Genomic DNA, 16,872 nt, shown 5'->3' on the forward strand with positions numbered 1-16,872 from the left:
ACCAAGGGTAATCACTGATTCGACCTCCCACGATAATGAACACTACTGAGATTCAGACTTCTCCTGGTCTTTTAACTAGAGGGGATTGGACGCTTGATGAAGAAGTCCCTCGAGCAGATCCTCGAGAAATGCTCCAACCCACACCGGTTGTCGAGCCTCACGCCCTAAAGGCCTCTGTACCCCCTCTAGTCCAGGAAGTGGGGAACGCGCGAGAGGTGGAGCCTCAACCCACACAGGCACCAGAGTTCCCTCTCATCCAATTGACAGAGACTCTCCCCCTGGATCAAAGACCGAGGTTTAAGTTTAACCGACCCCCAGCGGGCGGAGGAACCGGTGGTGGCCCTCTTAGCGCCAGTCGGCGAAGATGACTCTTACCCCTGTCCTTTCCAAAGAGGGGGTTCAACTCACTCCAGTGACCTTCTTTTTTCGGAGCACTCTGACCAGCAACTCGCCCCATCGGCATTACTTTCGGGCTTCTTGGAGGAAGCGGCTCAGCAGATGGGGGAATCGGACGGCCGGGAAACAGACTCAGAAGATTCGTCGCCTGAACTACCTAGACTAGCGCCTATTTTTAGGCCCACAGCACCAAAAACACTGGGTGCTGCAAGCAGAGCTCCTAGGCTGCCTTCTTCTCCATTGGGGTTGCCTAATCGACACATTAATACAAGGCGTAAATTAACCGATTGGAGTCTGAAAAAAAAAAAAAAAAAATTTATAATCGGAGACTCAAACCTAGCGAGATTCCCGGCGTCCAATTGCCCTGACTTGCAAATTGAGAGCTACCCGGGGGCCAAAATCCACCATGCAAGCACCTTAATTGAGAAAGCTGTCCTTGACATCATGCCAGACAAGATGATTGTGGCATTTGGCTTGAACAATAAACAGCAGAGGTACCACATGTCGGCCACAACCGAGTTGCAAAGGGCTTACACCATCATCAAAAAGAGAATGCCCGGGACAGAGATCCTGTTCCCGCTCATTAATTTTTCGAGAACCCTCCCCCAGGGCGAACAGAGTATTTTAGAGCACCTTAACACACACATCAAAAATCACTTGAGCTTCATGCCTTTACTTCCCTCAACACTCTTTCAGGTTGAGAACGATGGGGTCCATTGGAGACCAGCGACAGCGAAGGCGGTTCTTGACCTCTGGATGACATCTTTAAACTGTCTTCCAGCGCAAGCCCAATAAGGGGCTCAAATAACCTCATCATCAACCTTTCGCGGTCGCTGGTTCTCAGCAGAGAACAAAACTCAGCACTATTGAAGGGACTTTCATTCATTCCCACCCCACTTGGTTTCAAGACACAAAGAATTGAGTTGTTAAAAGACCTACAAGAGTATCACCGTAGAGTTAAGTTAGAGACTTTTTTTGAAGGGAAGAAAAGCTCGAGAAAGAAACTTCCTTTTACTCATCCCTCAGACTGGACGCCTGCTTTGTCTAGTCTACCCAAAGAAATTTCTAAGCTCATCACAGCAGATTTATATGCTTACAAACACCTCAACTGGGGTCTTAAAGAAAAGAGTAACATTACAAATAGTGAAATGAGAGCATTATTGGGTTTACAAAAAAATAGGGATATAGTCTTGAAACCAGCGGAAAAGGGAAGCTCAACAGTGATTATGGACAGAGAACAGTACATTTTTTAGGCAAACAGACAACTAGCTGTGAGCGACCACTATCGGGCCCTCGAAAAACCGATATTTACAGAAACCATTGGTGAGGTCAGAGAAATTTTAGAGGAGATGTGTTCGAAGAAAATAATTAGTGGAGCACAGAAAGAGTATTTAGCGGGTGACGGTCTGCCTAGACCCAGAAGATTCTATCTACTCCCTAAAATTCATAAAGAGCCTAAGAATTGGAGCATTCCTTACCAAGTGCCTCCAGGAAGACCAATTGTCTCTGATTGCAATAGTGAGACCTACTACACTGCGGAATATCTAGAGTATTTTCTTCACCCTCTCTCTGTCAGACACCCCAGTTATCTAAAAGACACCTATGATTTCATTTCAAAAATTGGCAGTTTAAAAATTCCCTCGAATGCCCTTTTGTTCACAATTGACATTGACAGTTTATACACAAACATTGAGACAACAGTGGGCTTAGAGGCGGTCCAAAAATTCCTGAAAAAATTCCCAGATTCCAAAAGACCAGATGAATATATTTTAAAATTACTCGAGATTAATTTGACCAAAAATGATTTTGAATTTGATTCTAAATTTTATCTCCAAGTTAAAGGCACCGCCATGGGCAAAAAATTTGCCCCGTCCTATGCCAATATTTTTATGGCAGATTGGGAAGAGACTGCGTTGGCATCAGCAGAAAAAAAGCCATTTGCCTATTATAGGTTCTTAGATGACATCTGGGGTGTCTGGACTCACTCAATGGTAGACTTTGTCGCTTTTACTGAGCTTTTGAACGCGCACCAGGCTTCTATTAAGATTAAATTTTCGATCCATGATTCAGAGGTCAACTTCTTGGATGTTGTATCTTATAAGGCTCCAAATTTCATTTCCTCTGGAAAATTGGATTTTAGAGTATATTTCAAAGAAACTGACACACACTCACTCTTACACAAACATAGTTTTCACCCTAGACACACTTTCAGAGGAATAGTTAAATCACAATTACTTAGGTTCAAACGCATTTGCACGGAACAGAGATTCTTCTTTTCTGCAACAAATACTCTCTTTCAAGCACTGAGAAAGCGTGGAGACTCGCGTTCGTTCCTTAGGAACACACTCAAAACCTTTGATGATCCCAAACCCTTATTGAACATGGACACATCCAACAGAAACAAAATTATCCCCCTGGTAGCGCATTTCTCGAGTTTCAGTACACAGCTAAATTTGGCCATCAAATCAAATTTTTCACAGTTCTTGACACCCACAAAGTACTTGCAACAACATAAACCCATTGCGGCCTACAGAAGAAATAAAAACCTTTTAGATTTGTTGGTGCAGAGCAAACTCTCTGGACCTCCACCTAAGGGCCGCCTGGGTAAATGCAAGTACTTTGCACCATTGAAGTGGGTCAAGAACCGATTTAATGGCCAGATTTTTAAATTGTCTTGTTCTCTGTCACATGAGTGTGTAAATTGTATCTATCTCGTCTATTGTCTCAAATGCCGGAAGCAGTACGTAGGTCAGACTAAAAATGAGCTCAGAGTTAGGGCCTACCAACACGCACATAACATAGTGCATAAAATTGAGAAACGTAGGTACCTAGTACAGCACTTTTTGGTTCACGGCATTGACTCCTTTCGGATTACGGGGCTCCAAACAAATCCACTCTGGTCCCTTAAAGAACGTTTGAGGGCAGAGAGCAGGTGGATCAAACGTTTGGACACCCAATATCCCAGGGGTCTGAATGAGACTACGACTTGAGATTTTTTCTACTATCCTTCTTACCCTTTTCTACTCCTTGGCTACCCTTCTAACCACTTTCTTGACTTGATACTTCCTTCTATGGCTACACACATACTAACCCTAACACCTACCGTTAGTAACCCCTGTGGTACAACCCTAGGAAGCACACCCCGTACACAGCTCTTACCCTACCCAGTCGAACCCTGGGCTAATTTACCCCCCGATGGGGCGTAGCCCTCTAGGCAACAGCCCGGGTCTTCGGAGCCCTTTTCTCATAACTACCCCTAAGCCTACCCGCCCGAACCCTGGGCCGATCTACCCCGGGTAGATACAACCCTCAATACCCCGGGCCACACTAGCCCTCCTTAAAAGTACGGGTCATTATCATTAATTTAATTAATTCTATATACTATATTATATTATAAAATCAATATGAGAGTATGGGGTGTTACTTAATTATACTAACGTGGAATGAGACTCAAAATGAGATTTAAAATAAGATTCAAAATGAGATTCAGGACGGGAGTGAGTGCGTACTTGGGGACGGGGTTTGGCCTGGGCGAGTCTAAAGTGGTCAGTTGGTGGATGGCCCGCGCATAACCAGACTCAGACCCTAGGTCTGGGTTTTGGATCTTCATTCCCCTAATCCAGCCAGTGCCTCCATCTCTGAGCTTTGGGCTCGTCTTTGTCTGGCCTTGTCTGTGATGTGCGTACTCCTCCTGCTGATTCATTTAACAATAATAAAAAAATATATTACTGGTATTTTACAAGTCATGGATGAATCCAGGGTTAGCTAACAAGGGTGAACAGTGTAATGAGAGAGAAATATATAAATTAATATTCTGGTTTCATATATGGAAAGGAAATACAGATAAATAAGACTCAGAAAAAGGAATTATGAGACTAAAATACATAATGAAAATAGAGACACCAGCCACCATAGTCACATGTTTGCCGGGAGCCAGAGCGCCTGACATCAAAGCAAATTTAAAAGTGCTGGCTAATGCTAAACGTAAATTCTCTAAAATTATTATTCACGTCGGCACTAATGATGTTCGACTTCGCCAGTCGGAGATCACCAAAATTAATGTTAAAGAGGTGTGTGAACTCGCAAGTACGATGTCAGGCACTGTAATCTGCTCTGCCCCCTTCCTGTTCGCAGGAGTGATGAGATAGTTAGCAGACTGTCATCACTAAATGGCTGGTTGTCTAAGTGGTGTCCGCAAAATAATATAGAATTCATAGACAATTGGAAAAGTTTTTGGGGCAGACCTGACCTGTTGAAAAGAGATGGTATTCATCCCTCCTGGGATGGTGCCGCTCTTCTCTCTAGTAATATGGCTTATAGTCTTAGAGCACAACCATGACAATATGGGGCTCAGGTCAGGAAGCAGACAGACTGGCTTAACCGACCGTCTGCTAGCTGTCTCCCGTCACCAAGGTCAGATAAATCTCATCACATAGAGACTCTTTCACCTAGATATCATCATATAGAGACTGTGTCTGTTCCCCGAATTAGGAAATATAAAACATTTCCAAACCCATCTAAGGGGAAAAATGTAATTGATGTTCAACAATTAAAAAAACGATATAATATAAATGAACAAATTATAAAGCTTGGGTTGCTGAATATTCGATATCTTACTTCAAAAGCACTTATTGTTAATGATATGATTACAGACCATAACCTAGATGTGCTGTGTTTGACAGAAACCTGGCTAAAACCAAACGATTACATTACTTTAACCCTCTGAGGTCTGAGCTGTTTTCTGGGCCTGGAGGTGTTCTGACATGCTCTGACATTTGTGTTTTTTTCTGTTACTAGTGACATTTTCATGGCTAAAGTCTAATTACACTGTATTCAGCACAAACTCTGCTACAATAATATATCAGCAGCATGTATGTAAAAGTTTGTAGTTTTGAGATAATGACATTTATGCGTGGTTTGTGAAAATACAAAAAAAAATTGTCACTGAAATAAGGCCATGAAACCCATACTGATTATTTCTTCACAAGACTTTTGAAAATTGTATGACGTAGCCTAGAATATTTGCTCCAAAACTATGTGAAAATCACCCTGACTGCTCATTCAGATAAGACAATATATTGATTTAAAATTTCTAAGACGTGTTTTGTGTGACAAAGCCATATTCGAAGAGGCGTGATCATCTCATGAATATGTAAGCTTTTAACACCTGAGAAAGACAAAGACACTCCCCTAACTGCCCTATTAGGAGCGATCAGGCCCTGTCATTCAGAGCAACCTTGCACAAAGAATGAGGAGATTTAAAAAAGAATGGCTTTTAGATTGTTTGGATTTATTTACAACACAACATAATCCAAAAATACACAACAAATGACAAAAGAGCACATTGAAAACAATGATCCAAAGACAGAGACCTTTGTGCCATTCCTAAAAACATTGTACATACCATTTCCAAGGTGTTTGATTTTCACTTTACCATGTTCATGTACAGAGACTCATGTGAATGTTGAAGTCAGCAGGACTCAGTTGCATCTGGTCCCTGAAAGAAAAGAAAAAAGTGAACGGTATCAAGAGAAACTAGGCCTGCACGATTTTGGGAATACATTTTAGATTTTTCTGGTTAAAATTGCTTTTTAAAATTCACAGAATACACACACACACACACACACACACAAATGTTTCCAACAATATATAATATAAAGAACACCATATTTGTTGTGCCTTGTAGGCATAAGCTATGTGCAGTACTGCATAAAATAATTTTATTTTACAAAGCAGCCTATAAATCTTCCAAAAGATTTCAGTAACAATGCTAGAGAAAAATATATTGATTATCTTATGTTACTTCAAATGTTTCCATTTGTTATGATGATATGAAATGAGATAATAGTAAAAACATAAAGCCTAATGTTTGGTGCATTTTTCCTTTCAAACGCAATCGCGCTCCAAAATATGATACATTCAAACCCACAGCGCGCTCCAAAATATGATACATTCAAACGCCATCGCGCTCCAAAATATTAAACATTATGGTTATACATATCTATGTTTGAGCAGATATCCACAAACAGTATTTAACAGTAAACACGGGTCTAAATAGTATAATATTCACCATATATCTAGCAACAGTTCAACTGCAATGTGAAGTTTATGCAACAATACCATAAACTAATAAGTAAGAATTTCTTACCTTACATCTTTCTTGTCTTCAAATCGCGTTCTTCTTCTTCTGATGTAAATCCAATGTAAGCTCACAGCGCGTCTTCCAAACTCGACGAAAAGCAGAGACTTGTGAAGTGTTTTGGTGTTTTGTGTTTGAGGTAACGAGGGCGTTCGCGTTCCATGTGGAGATTTGCATGTGAATCACTTTTGCGCGAGTGGGCGTGGCCGAATTAAAAGTAATTAGCAAGCGTTTGAGATACTGGACATCCTGTTGGTTTTATACAAATTACTTAAACAGAGAATATTTGTTTTCAGTTTGAATCCGATCATTTAAAAGTACACACATAAATGTGTATAAAGGTATATGGCTCATAAATGTGTGAGAAGTATTCGCTGAGTTTTGTTTCAGTTTATAGACGTGCTCAAGAAAAAAAAGTTCACCGCGACGGAGAGGCAGAACGCACACCCTGTTTATTTTCTTTATTTTACAAAAGCACAATGTTTTGATTTGATTGTAAGTGGACACATACAAAAGTAGAAATATCACAGATTCTTTTTTTATATTTCTTTTTTCTGTATAACCATAAATGACGGAGTAATTTAAGTTTATTGTACTACAATGTGAAGAAAATCCAGCAAAACGCGGGGGCGCATTTTCCGACCTCAGAGGGTTAAATGAGTCCACCCCCCAAGATTACGGTTATAAACATGAACCTCGTCTAAAAAGCAAAGGCGGAGGTGTTGCTGTAATTTATAGTAATATTTTCAGAATTACTAAGAAGTCTAGTTTCAAATATAATTCTTTTGAAGTACTGGTGCTTAATATAACAATATCTAGCGTAAAAGATAAAACGCGTTTGAGATTTGTGCTGGCTACTGTATACAGGCCACCAGGGCACCATACAGACTTTTTTCAAAGAATTTGCTGATTTTCTATCAGAGTTAGTACTGGCTGCAGATAAAGCCCTAATTGTTGGTGATTTTAATATACATGTAGACAACGAAAAAGATGCATTAGGATTGGCATTTAAGGACATTCTTAACTCTATTGGTGTTAGACAACACGTGTCAGGACCAACTCAATATTATCACATGGAATAAATGTTGATGGCGTTGAAATTCTGCAGCAGAGCGAGGACATCTCAGATCATTATCTAGTCTTGTGTAAATTTAATTTAGCTAAGGCTGCAAAGCCGACTCCGTGTTACAAATATGTTAGACCGATCACTTCTGCCACTAAAGATTGCTTTATTAATACCCTTCCTGATCAGTTTCATCATCTCAGCATCCCAGATAGCTTGGATGAACTCGATATTGTGACAGAAACTTTAAACTCTCTCTTTTCCAGCACTTTAGACACAGTTGCTCCTTTGCGCTTAAAGAAGATTAAAGAAAATAGTCCAATGTCGTGGTACAACGGGCACACTTAGGCCCTTAAGAGAGCAGCCAGAAAAATGGAGCGCAACTGGAAGAAAACAAAACTAGAGGTATTTCGCATTGCATGGAAAGAGAGCTCAATCTTATACAGAGAGGCATTAAAAGCTGCTAGATCTGCTTATTTTTCAACCCTATTAGAAGAAAACAAACACAACCCTAGTTATTTATTTGAAACAGTGGAAAAACTAACGAAAAATAAAACTCCTAGCCCAGACGTTACCATGCTGCACAGCAGTAATGACTTTATGAACTTCTTTACTTACAAGATTGATAATATCAGGGAGAAAATTAGAACTATGCAACCGTCTACTACAGTTTTGCATCAGGCAGTGCATTGTAGTCTCCCTGACGAAACATTTGATTCATTCATTGCTATAGGAGAGGAAGAATTTTCTAAATTCGTTAAATCATCTAAACCGACAACGTGTTAGACCCTATACCGACTAAGCTAATGAAAGAGATGCTTCCAGAGGTCATAGATCCTCTTCTTAATATCATGAATTCATCTTTGTCATTAGGATACGTACCAAAAGCTTTTAAGCTGGCTATGATTAAACCGTTTGTTAAAAAACCACAACTTGATCCTACAGAATTAGCCAATTACAGGCCGATCTCCAATCTACCTTTTCTGTCAAAGATACTAGAAAAGGCTGTATCTTCACAACTATGTTCCTTTTTAGAAAGAAATGATATCTGTGAGGATTTTCAGTCAGGATTTAGACCGTACCATAGTACCGAGACAGCTCTCATTAGAGTCACAAATGATTTGCTCTTATCATCCGATCGTGGTTGTATCCCTCTATTAGTGTTACTCGATCTTAGTGCTGCATTTGACACTATCGACCACAACATCCTTTTAACCTGTTAAGCTGCAACGCCACTTTTGAAAAATCCCCAGAAATGACATACCCAAACTGAAACAGATACAGTTCATGAACCCTTTGCACTAAAAGCACAAGTATGATCTCATTTGAAAGCTGACACCTGGTAGTTTATTGTAAATGTAGAATTAATTATTGTCATAATGAAAAAACATTTTTTAAATAGCTTCAAAGTTTTGTAAAGTTATTAGAAATTTGTTTTTATTAAACATATTCATGAAAATAAAATTGAAGTGGGCCCTGGAGCAATCTAGAAATGCACTGCAGCTAAAGCCATATGTGTGACCATGTTATATTTAAAATTTGAAAATGATAAGTCTAAAACTCTGTATTTAGTTAAATGTTTTTCAAGATCATGTCAAATTACTTTATTTTGGGCCTAGCTAGCATGTTAGCTTAGCACACCATCAATACACGACCATTTATGAGATTAAAACCATGTTTGTGCTACAAACGTACTTTATAACGCAAGTGGAGTGTTTTAAATAATCTTCTGTGATCTAATTTGGCTTCAGATAAAAAAAAAAATCAGACAGAAAATATATTTATAGAATTATGTACAATGATAAAGTCTATATCGATTAGCAATACATTATAAATATAATATATTATAAAAATACCTGGCATTGCTTGAAGAACACAGGCAAATCACATATCATTGCAATTATGTTTATTGTTTTCAAAACGTCTGTATCTGCATATTACAGCGATCTCTGTGTTAGCTTTGTGTGTAGCTGCTATCAGTGACGTCCTTGAAGGTCACATGATTATGTCTCTTCTTCATGTTCCATATATGGAGTATTATTGTGCATATAGCGCCCTCGGGCTATTGGTATGAATTGAAAACACAGCACATCTCAGTAAGAAGCGCTCATAATGATTACATCGACGCATTTGGGTATAAATTCAATAAATATTATTCCTGTCTATAGAAATATGATGTGAATCTATGAGAATATATCAATATTTCTCCAAGTCTGCACATTTTTGAGCTAAAAGTCCTGAGGAACGTTGTTTTGTATAGCACTGTCCAGAGCCATAGAGAGAGAGAGTTGCGACACTCTTTGATGTCGCCGCTATGGCTGTCACGTGGTTCATGTAAGCCCCAATAGTTCCAAAACGTACGCTGGCTGTCATGTTCTTCTATGGGACAGACAGCAGCGATTGCATTATTGAACGGTAAATATAAAATAAAACACACACCCAAGTACTTTTTCAGCTGTTATTGCATTTTGTTAATGTCAGTTTTGCATTTGGAGATAAGTTTTAGGCTATATTTTTGGAGGGAAAAGCTTAGTGTTCATGTTCGCATGGGTAGCACTGGCTTTAGCGGCTCTAACTTAACTTTTCCATATCATTCATCTGATGATGGACGTCTCATGATATTTATTTTAGCACAACTGGGCTGTATTAGGCTATTGATTCCCGTGATTTTGCTTATAAATTTTGATTCAGCCATTAGCCTACCTTCGTGATCACGCAAAGAGGTCTGCCGTGGCGGTCCGTTCAGAATTCGCTTAGAAGCTAGCTCACTTCTTCTGATGAAAGTGGCCACCCCCAGGACCACAACGTGAAACATGATCATGTTAAGACTAAGAATATTATTTTAAGATTAAGGCCATACACATTATCAAAACTATAACAGATTAAAAACGAATTTAAGCATGGCTGATACAAATGAAGGTTTTCAAATAAAATATTTTTTATTAAACAATGACAGACAACAAAAATGTGTGCTTGTGTGTGTGAACAAGAAAAACAAAAACCAGGGGCAGGTGATCCATGAAACAGACAGGACTGGTGATGGCCATAACAATCCTAAAGGTCCAGCATTGTTCTCACAAGCCGCTTCACTCAAGACAATAATAACATAATGAAAAGTTAGTATATCCCAAAAAATTTAATTAAATAAAAGTTGCTATAAAGGTGGTAGCGATTCATTACCGAACTCTTAGCTGACGAAGTCGCGCTAGCTAACGTTAGCTAGCAGGCAGTGCTTGAAAATTGGTTGAAACAACCAACATAAAATATAAATAATTACGCTGTGCATGTACAAATGAAGACCAGTATAAGCATCGCAAAGGGCCTCTGATACAATATAGACAGTTGACAATTCAAAAGAGGTCGATATTTCGGCAACTTAACTCTGGAACAACTCGACGCGCAGCAATGTAAGTGAATGGTGTCCAACGCCCAAATGACAGTGTTTGGAACTATTCCGATCTTCATATCCCGGAAGTAGGCGGTTAAAAGCGCCGCCATTATTTACAACGGAGGTCTATGGGAGTGTCGCAACTCTCTCTCTCTATGGCTCTGGCACTGTCATGACAACAGCACGGAGTTTTTTTTTCTGAATGGACCAGATGACGGTCATAATTCATATTAAAGGGATCGATGCATTTTTTCATTTCATAACTCCTGACACAAATTAAGACATAACTGTCACTATAAGTTTCTCAGAATACAATAGTGGTCAAATACTGAAACTTGAGTCTTATATCTTTTTAATGATGTATAGTTTGTCAAAGTATAACATTTAGTCTGATTGTAACTTTGAACTAAATAAATAAAAAAACGCTTCAGTGCGCCGACGCACTGGTGAGGGTTAACAGGTTAAATAGACTTGAAAAATATGTTGGCATTAGTGGAATTGCACTAGCATGGTTTAAATCATACTTATCTGACCGTTATCAGTTTGTAGCAGTAAATAAAGAGATGTCTTATCGATCAAAAGTTCAGTACAGTGTACCACAAGGCTCAGTACTAGGACCGCTGCTGTTCACTCTGTACATGCTACCATTAGGAGATATAAATAGGAAGCATGGCATTAGTTTTCACTGTTATGCTGATAATACTCAGCTCTATATTTCTTCACGCCCTGATGAAACTTACCAATTCACAAAATTATCGGAATGCATAGCAGATATAAAAAAACTGGATGACTAGCAATTTCCTACTACTTAATTCTGAAAAAACAGAGATTCTAATAATTGGACAAAAAACGTCCTCACGAAATAACCTAGAATACTGTCTATCACTCGATGGCTGCTCTGTCAAGTCCTCGTCGTCGGTTAGGAACCTGGGTGTGCTCTTTGATACCAATCTTTCTTTTGAAAGTCACGTGTCTAGTATCTGTAAAACCGCATTCTTCCATCTTAAAAATATATCTAAATTACGTCATATGCTCTCAATGAAAAATGCAGAACAATTAGTTCACGCGTTCATGACCTCAAGGCTAGATTATTGTAATGCTTTACTGGGTGGTTGCCCTGCACACTTAATAAACAAACTACAGCTGGTCCAAAATGCAGCAGCTCGAGTTCTTACCAGAACCAGAAAGTATGACCATATTAGCCCAGTTCTGTCAACACTGCATTGGCTTCCCTATCAAACATCGTATACATTTTAAAATATTGCTGATTACATTCAAAGCACTAAATGGTTTAGCTCCCCAGTACTTAAACGAGCTCTTAACGCACTATATTCCTTTGCGTCCACTGCGATCTCAAAATTCCGGCCAGTTGATAATACCTAGAATATCAAAATCGACTGCGGGCGGTAGATCCTTTTCCTATTTAGCACCAAAACTTTGGAGCAGTCTTCCTAACATTGTCCGGGAAGCAGACACACTCTGTCAGTTCAAATCTAGACTAAAAACACATCTCTTTGGCCTAGCATACACATAACACATTATAGACTTCTATAATTCAATATTAGGCTGCATAGTTTAGATCAGCCGGGACCGGGAACACTTCCCGTAAAACCCGATGTACTTGGTACATCATAAGAAGGATGGCGTCTACGCTTATATTAGTCTCTCTGTTTATCCCGAGGTTTACCGCTGTCCACCTGAACCAGGCCGTATCCAGATCTGATGAAGGACCAGCGCCCGGACACGACGACACCGCTGTCCTGAAGTGTCCACTAGTCTCTCCCCCTCTCCTCTCCGACTCCAATCAGCTGGAACTGGACAAATATTATGATTCATTTTGACTTTGACCTGTAATGCTGCCATCATAATCATTCACTGTCCGCTCGTTGGCCAGAGGAGAACTGGTCCCCGACTGAGCCTGGGTTCTCCCAAGGTTTTTTTCTCCATTCTGTCACCTGATGGAGTTTTGGTTCCTTGCCGCTGTTGCCTTGTGGCTTGCTTAGTTGGGGACATTTAAAATTCAACAATATTACTGATCTGCCTTAAGGTGGACGATGATGCAATTTTGTGTACTATTTTCATGTTATCACTGTGAAGCTGCTTTGATACAATCTGTATTGTAAAAAGCGCTATATAAATAAAGGTGACTTGACTTGACTTGCGTGTCCTGCCATACTCCCTGCATCCCCTGGATCGCTTGCTTCAGTAACATTAGAAACTAGTGGCTTGTGGATCCTAGGGTTATTTATAGCTTCCTGGTCGATGACGTCACTCGCTGTGATGCTCCATCTTTTCATTGACGGATTTCATTCATGCTTCAGACGCGTCACGCTGGGGGCGTTCCCACTGCGAGTCACGCAGTGTCCGTTCCCTCGGGGAACTAGGGTTACATACGTAACCCAGGACGTTTTGTTATCAGAAGTTCATTCAAAACGCCACATTTAATTTTCAAGCGTACATAGTGGCGTTTAAGGTCCTAAAAAAAGGAAGCTTGGCAGCATATTACAGATGCAGTTAATGGAGATTCATCTGTTAATCGAACAGTACCAGAAGTGAAAAGTTTGCCCAGCCCTATTGAAAGCAATTAATTATTCGATTAAAGTGTTCGCAGCTAGATGCTATATTACTGGCTCTCATAATAAAAGTAAAAAGAAAAAACGTATGTAATTACAATATATAAAAAATTTTCAAAATGCTGTGTAAATATGTACCCGATTAAGGTGAATTATATGCAGCCTTAATAATGAGCAAAACGTTGTTATGTTAAACGAATGTTAAACGAATGTTAAACGCAATGTTAAACGCACTATTTACACGTGGCTGGGAGCAGGTGTAGATTTTTTTCGTACCAACTAACATTTGGAAAATACGAACATTTTAATGAATCAGAAAATTTACGCCAGAACAACTTTACACACGATTTACACAAAAATTCGTTCTGCTCGTGTTTCATGAATGAGACCCATAGAGAAGAGTCTCAGCACTTCTGCACACATCGAGAAGAGTTTCGGCACTTTTGCACACATAGAGAAGAGTCTCGGCACTTCTGCACACATAGAGAAGAGTCTCGGCACTTCTGCACACATAGAGAAGAGTCTCAGCACTTCTGCACACATAGAGAAGAGTCTCGGCACTTCTGCACACATAGAGAAGAGTCTCGGCACTTCTGCACACATAGAAAAGGAGTTTCGGCTAGTCGGCTATATTGAGTGTGAGGATGATGGAGGTGGAGATTTATAGCCTTTTCTCACAGCACTCGATATATTTATAGTTATTAATTTGATGGCGGATCCAGAAAGGTTCAAACGACAATCACCACCCACTGAGCACAGACACGTCCAAACAACGTCATTACAATGTCTTTGTCGAACGTTCAGAAGACGTCCACCGAGTAGCCAGAATGAAAGTTTTTACAACGTCTTTTTTAGACGTCTTTTTGACGTTCAATGTTGACGTCCAAGTGACATAAAAAGTGAACGTTCAAAAGACGTCCAATGAAGAGTCAGCTTGAACGTCTTTTTTAGACGTCTTTTGAACGTTAACTATGGACGTCCAAGTGACATAAAAAGTGAACGTTCAGAAGACGTCCACTGAGGAGCCAGAATGAAAGTTTTTGCAACGTCTTTTTTAGACGTCTTTTTGACGTTCACGGTTTACGTCCAAGTGACATAAAACACGAACGTTCAAAAGACGTCCAATGAAGAGTCAGCTTGAACATCTTTTTTAGATGTCTTTTCAACGTTAACTATGGACGTCCAAGTGACATAAAAAGTGAACGTTCAGAAGATGTCCACTGAGGAGCCAGAATTAACGTTTTTGCAACGTCTTTTTTAGACGTCTTTTTAACGTTCACTATTGACGTACACATTGAACTTTTTAAATTATCATTATTGACGTCCAACATCTTTACAGGGTTCTAAATAAAAGTTTTTAAGTCATTTCAATGTCACCTACAGATGTCTAGAGGACATTCACACAATTTGTTGACACATTTCTTGATTTCAGATGTCACAAATCAACTGTATTATTTTAATTGTTAATGAGGCCTGTCTTATCCTCTAACCCTATTAGCTTTATTAAACCATGTTTTGGTCATCAAACCTTCATCAGGTTACAAGATTGGATGACCACATGGTATACAATAAAACTCACTCGAGTCATAATGAAAGCAGTGTGCACTACTGCTTTAAAATTGTAAATAAATTACCTATCCCCGCACCTGATATGCAAATACATTTTAGTATCCTTATTGGAAATAAATGACATCTGATCTATTAAAAAGGACAAAAAAATAAATAAATTGTTTGAAATGCCAATATTTTTTTTTTTTACATCTTTAATGATTTAAAAAAAAAAATCTGAACAGGCTGATTACTAAAACAAATTTGAAACAATGAACAAAAATCAAGTGAACAAAAATATATATAATTTCCCTTTAACTACACAAAATTTCACCACCCCTGTATGCCCTCCCCCTCCCATTCTTCTCAGCGCTGAACAGGCTGATAAATAAATAAAATTAATTTAATTATTTAAACGGCAAGTGAACAAAAAAATTATAATAATATCCCCTAAATTATAGAATATTTAAACCCCTGTGTGCCCTCCCCCTCCCTTCCTTCCCGGCGCATGCTTTAGGTGGTCTGCGGCATGGAGCTTGATTGTAGCCTCAGTCGCATTTGCGTCCCATTTCAAGACAGCCGCTGCAAGAGTTGAACAAAAACAAAAAAATATATACATTTTTATATATATATATATATATATAGAAAACCAGTGTTACATTGCAATGACTTCACATACAATATTTTTATGTGAAAACATCCAGGTGAGAAGTTCCTTATTCCTCCTGTCAAATATCAACTAAGTGGCAATACTGCACAGACCCATGGTGACTAGTGTGGTATATGGCAGCATACACCTGACTGAAGATTGGTTCTGTAAACTCGCTTCGCTGTATGTTAGGAAGGTGTAAGACTGCAATATTTTTGCTAACACTAGAATATGTTGAGGTAGTGAAAACAAGTGAGTTAGTGTTAAACTTAAATGACGTGGGAAACTGCTGTGTACCTTTAATTGCTTCAAATGTTTTGGTTGATTCTAGAGGCAGTTTTTGCTTCTTCCCCTTCCCCTTCATGTTAAAACTCGACATTAGCCGGTTGGTGAAGAGCCTGAGGAAACAAATTCACCATTTAGAAATGACACGTGTGTGGTAATCTACAGGAACTGTAGCATGGGTGAGAGTGCCAAGAGTAGACTAAAGAGATGTGGTTCTGTTTAATTGATTCCAGAAAACAACAGAGTTGACCATTTTAAAGCTCCAATGACATACTTTCCTGTCCCTGCACTTGTGAAATCCCCTCCTCTTTATACCTTACACATCAAGTTTCTTTGAGGACTCATGATTGCATTTCAGATAATTAATAAGCATTTAATCTCCTCCATTGTCTCCAGCTGCACTATATGGGCAGATGACAGAGGCAACTTACATTTGTTTAACTTTTTTTTTTATGAAATATGAAAATGGCAGTCAATGCAGTTTTCTGGAGGTTTTTCTATTTTTCCACAGCTTTCTTGTTTCGGACAGTGGTCTAGTGAATAAAGTGTATAGCATAAGTTGGTTAAGATGCGTCACATCCTCCGTCGACCAGCAAACTGTGACAATAAATGTAACATGTTCCTATATGTAGGGATCTTGTTAAAAATACCTGTCTAAAATTTTATGTATTCCATCTCTCAGATCTCTCCCTCCAATTCTGCTGAGTTGAAGCACCTTTAAAGAGAGGGTGTAACATTCCTGACATGTTAGAAAAACAATAGCCTATAACCAGTTCTGACTTATATACCACAGAATAATATTTATAAATTAAATGGTGCATAAAATTATAT

General features: G+C 39.1%; 2 long non-coding RNA genes across 4 annotated transcripts in view; one reads left to right on the forward strand and one right to left on the reverse strand.

Annotated features, from left to right (window-relative positions):
- The window catches only part of LOC309512029, a 276,593-nt gene extending 266,734 nt beyond the window's left edge, over positions 1-9,859 (reverse strand). The window contains exons 1-2 of one of the 3 annotated variants that reach the window (XR_014210853.1): positions 9,455-9,859; positions 8,815-8,867 (exon numbers count right to left, since the gene is read on the reverse strand). This is a non-coding gene — a long non-coding RNA (uncharacterized lncRNA). The other 2 variants (XR_014210852.1, XR_014210854.1) reach the window with 2 other exon arrangements.
- Positions 7,194-13,143, forward strand: LOC309512045. Its single transcript, XR_014210871.1, has 2 exons — positions 7,194-8,816; positions 11,456-13,143. It is a non-coding gene; the product is annotated as an uncharacterized lncRNA (long non-coding RNA).
- The last annotated feature ends 3,729 nt before the right edge of the window (positions 13,144-16,872 follow it).

The sequence above is a fragment of the Leuciscus leuciscus genome (genome assembly GCF_965113295.1).
Source record: "Leuciscus leuciscus genome assembly, chromosome: 13".
Taxonomy (NCBI): Eukaryota; Metazoa; Chordata; class Actinopteri; order Cypriniformes; family Leuciscidae; genus Leuciscus; species Leuciscus leuciscus.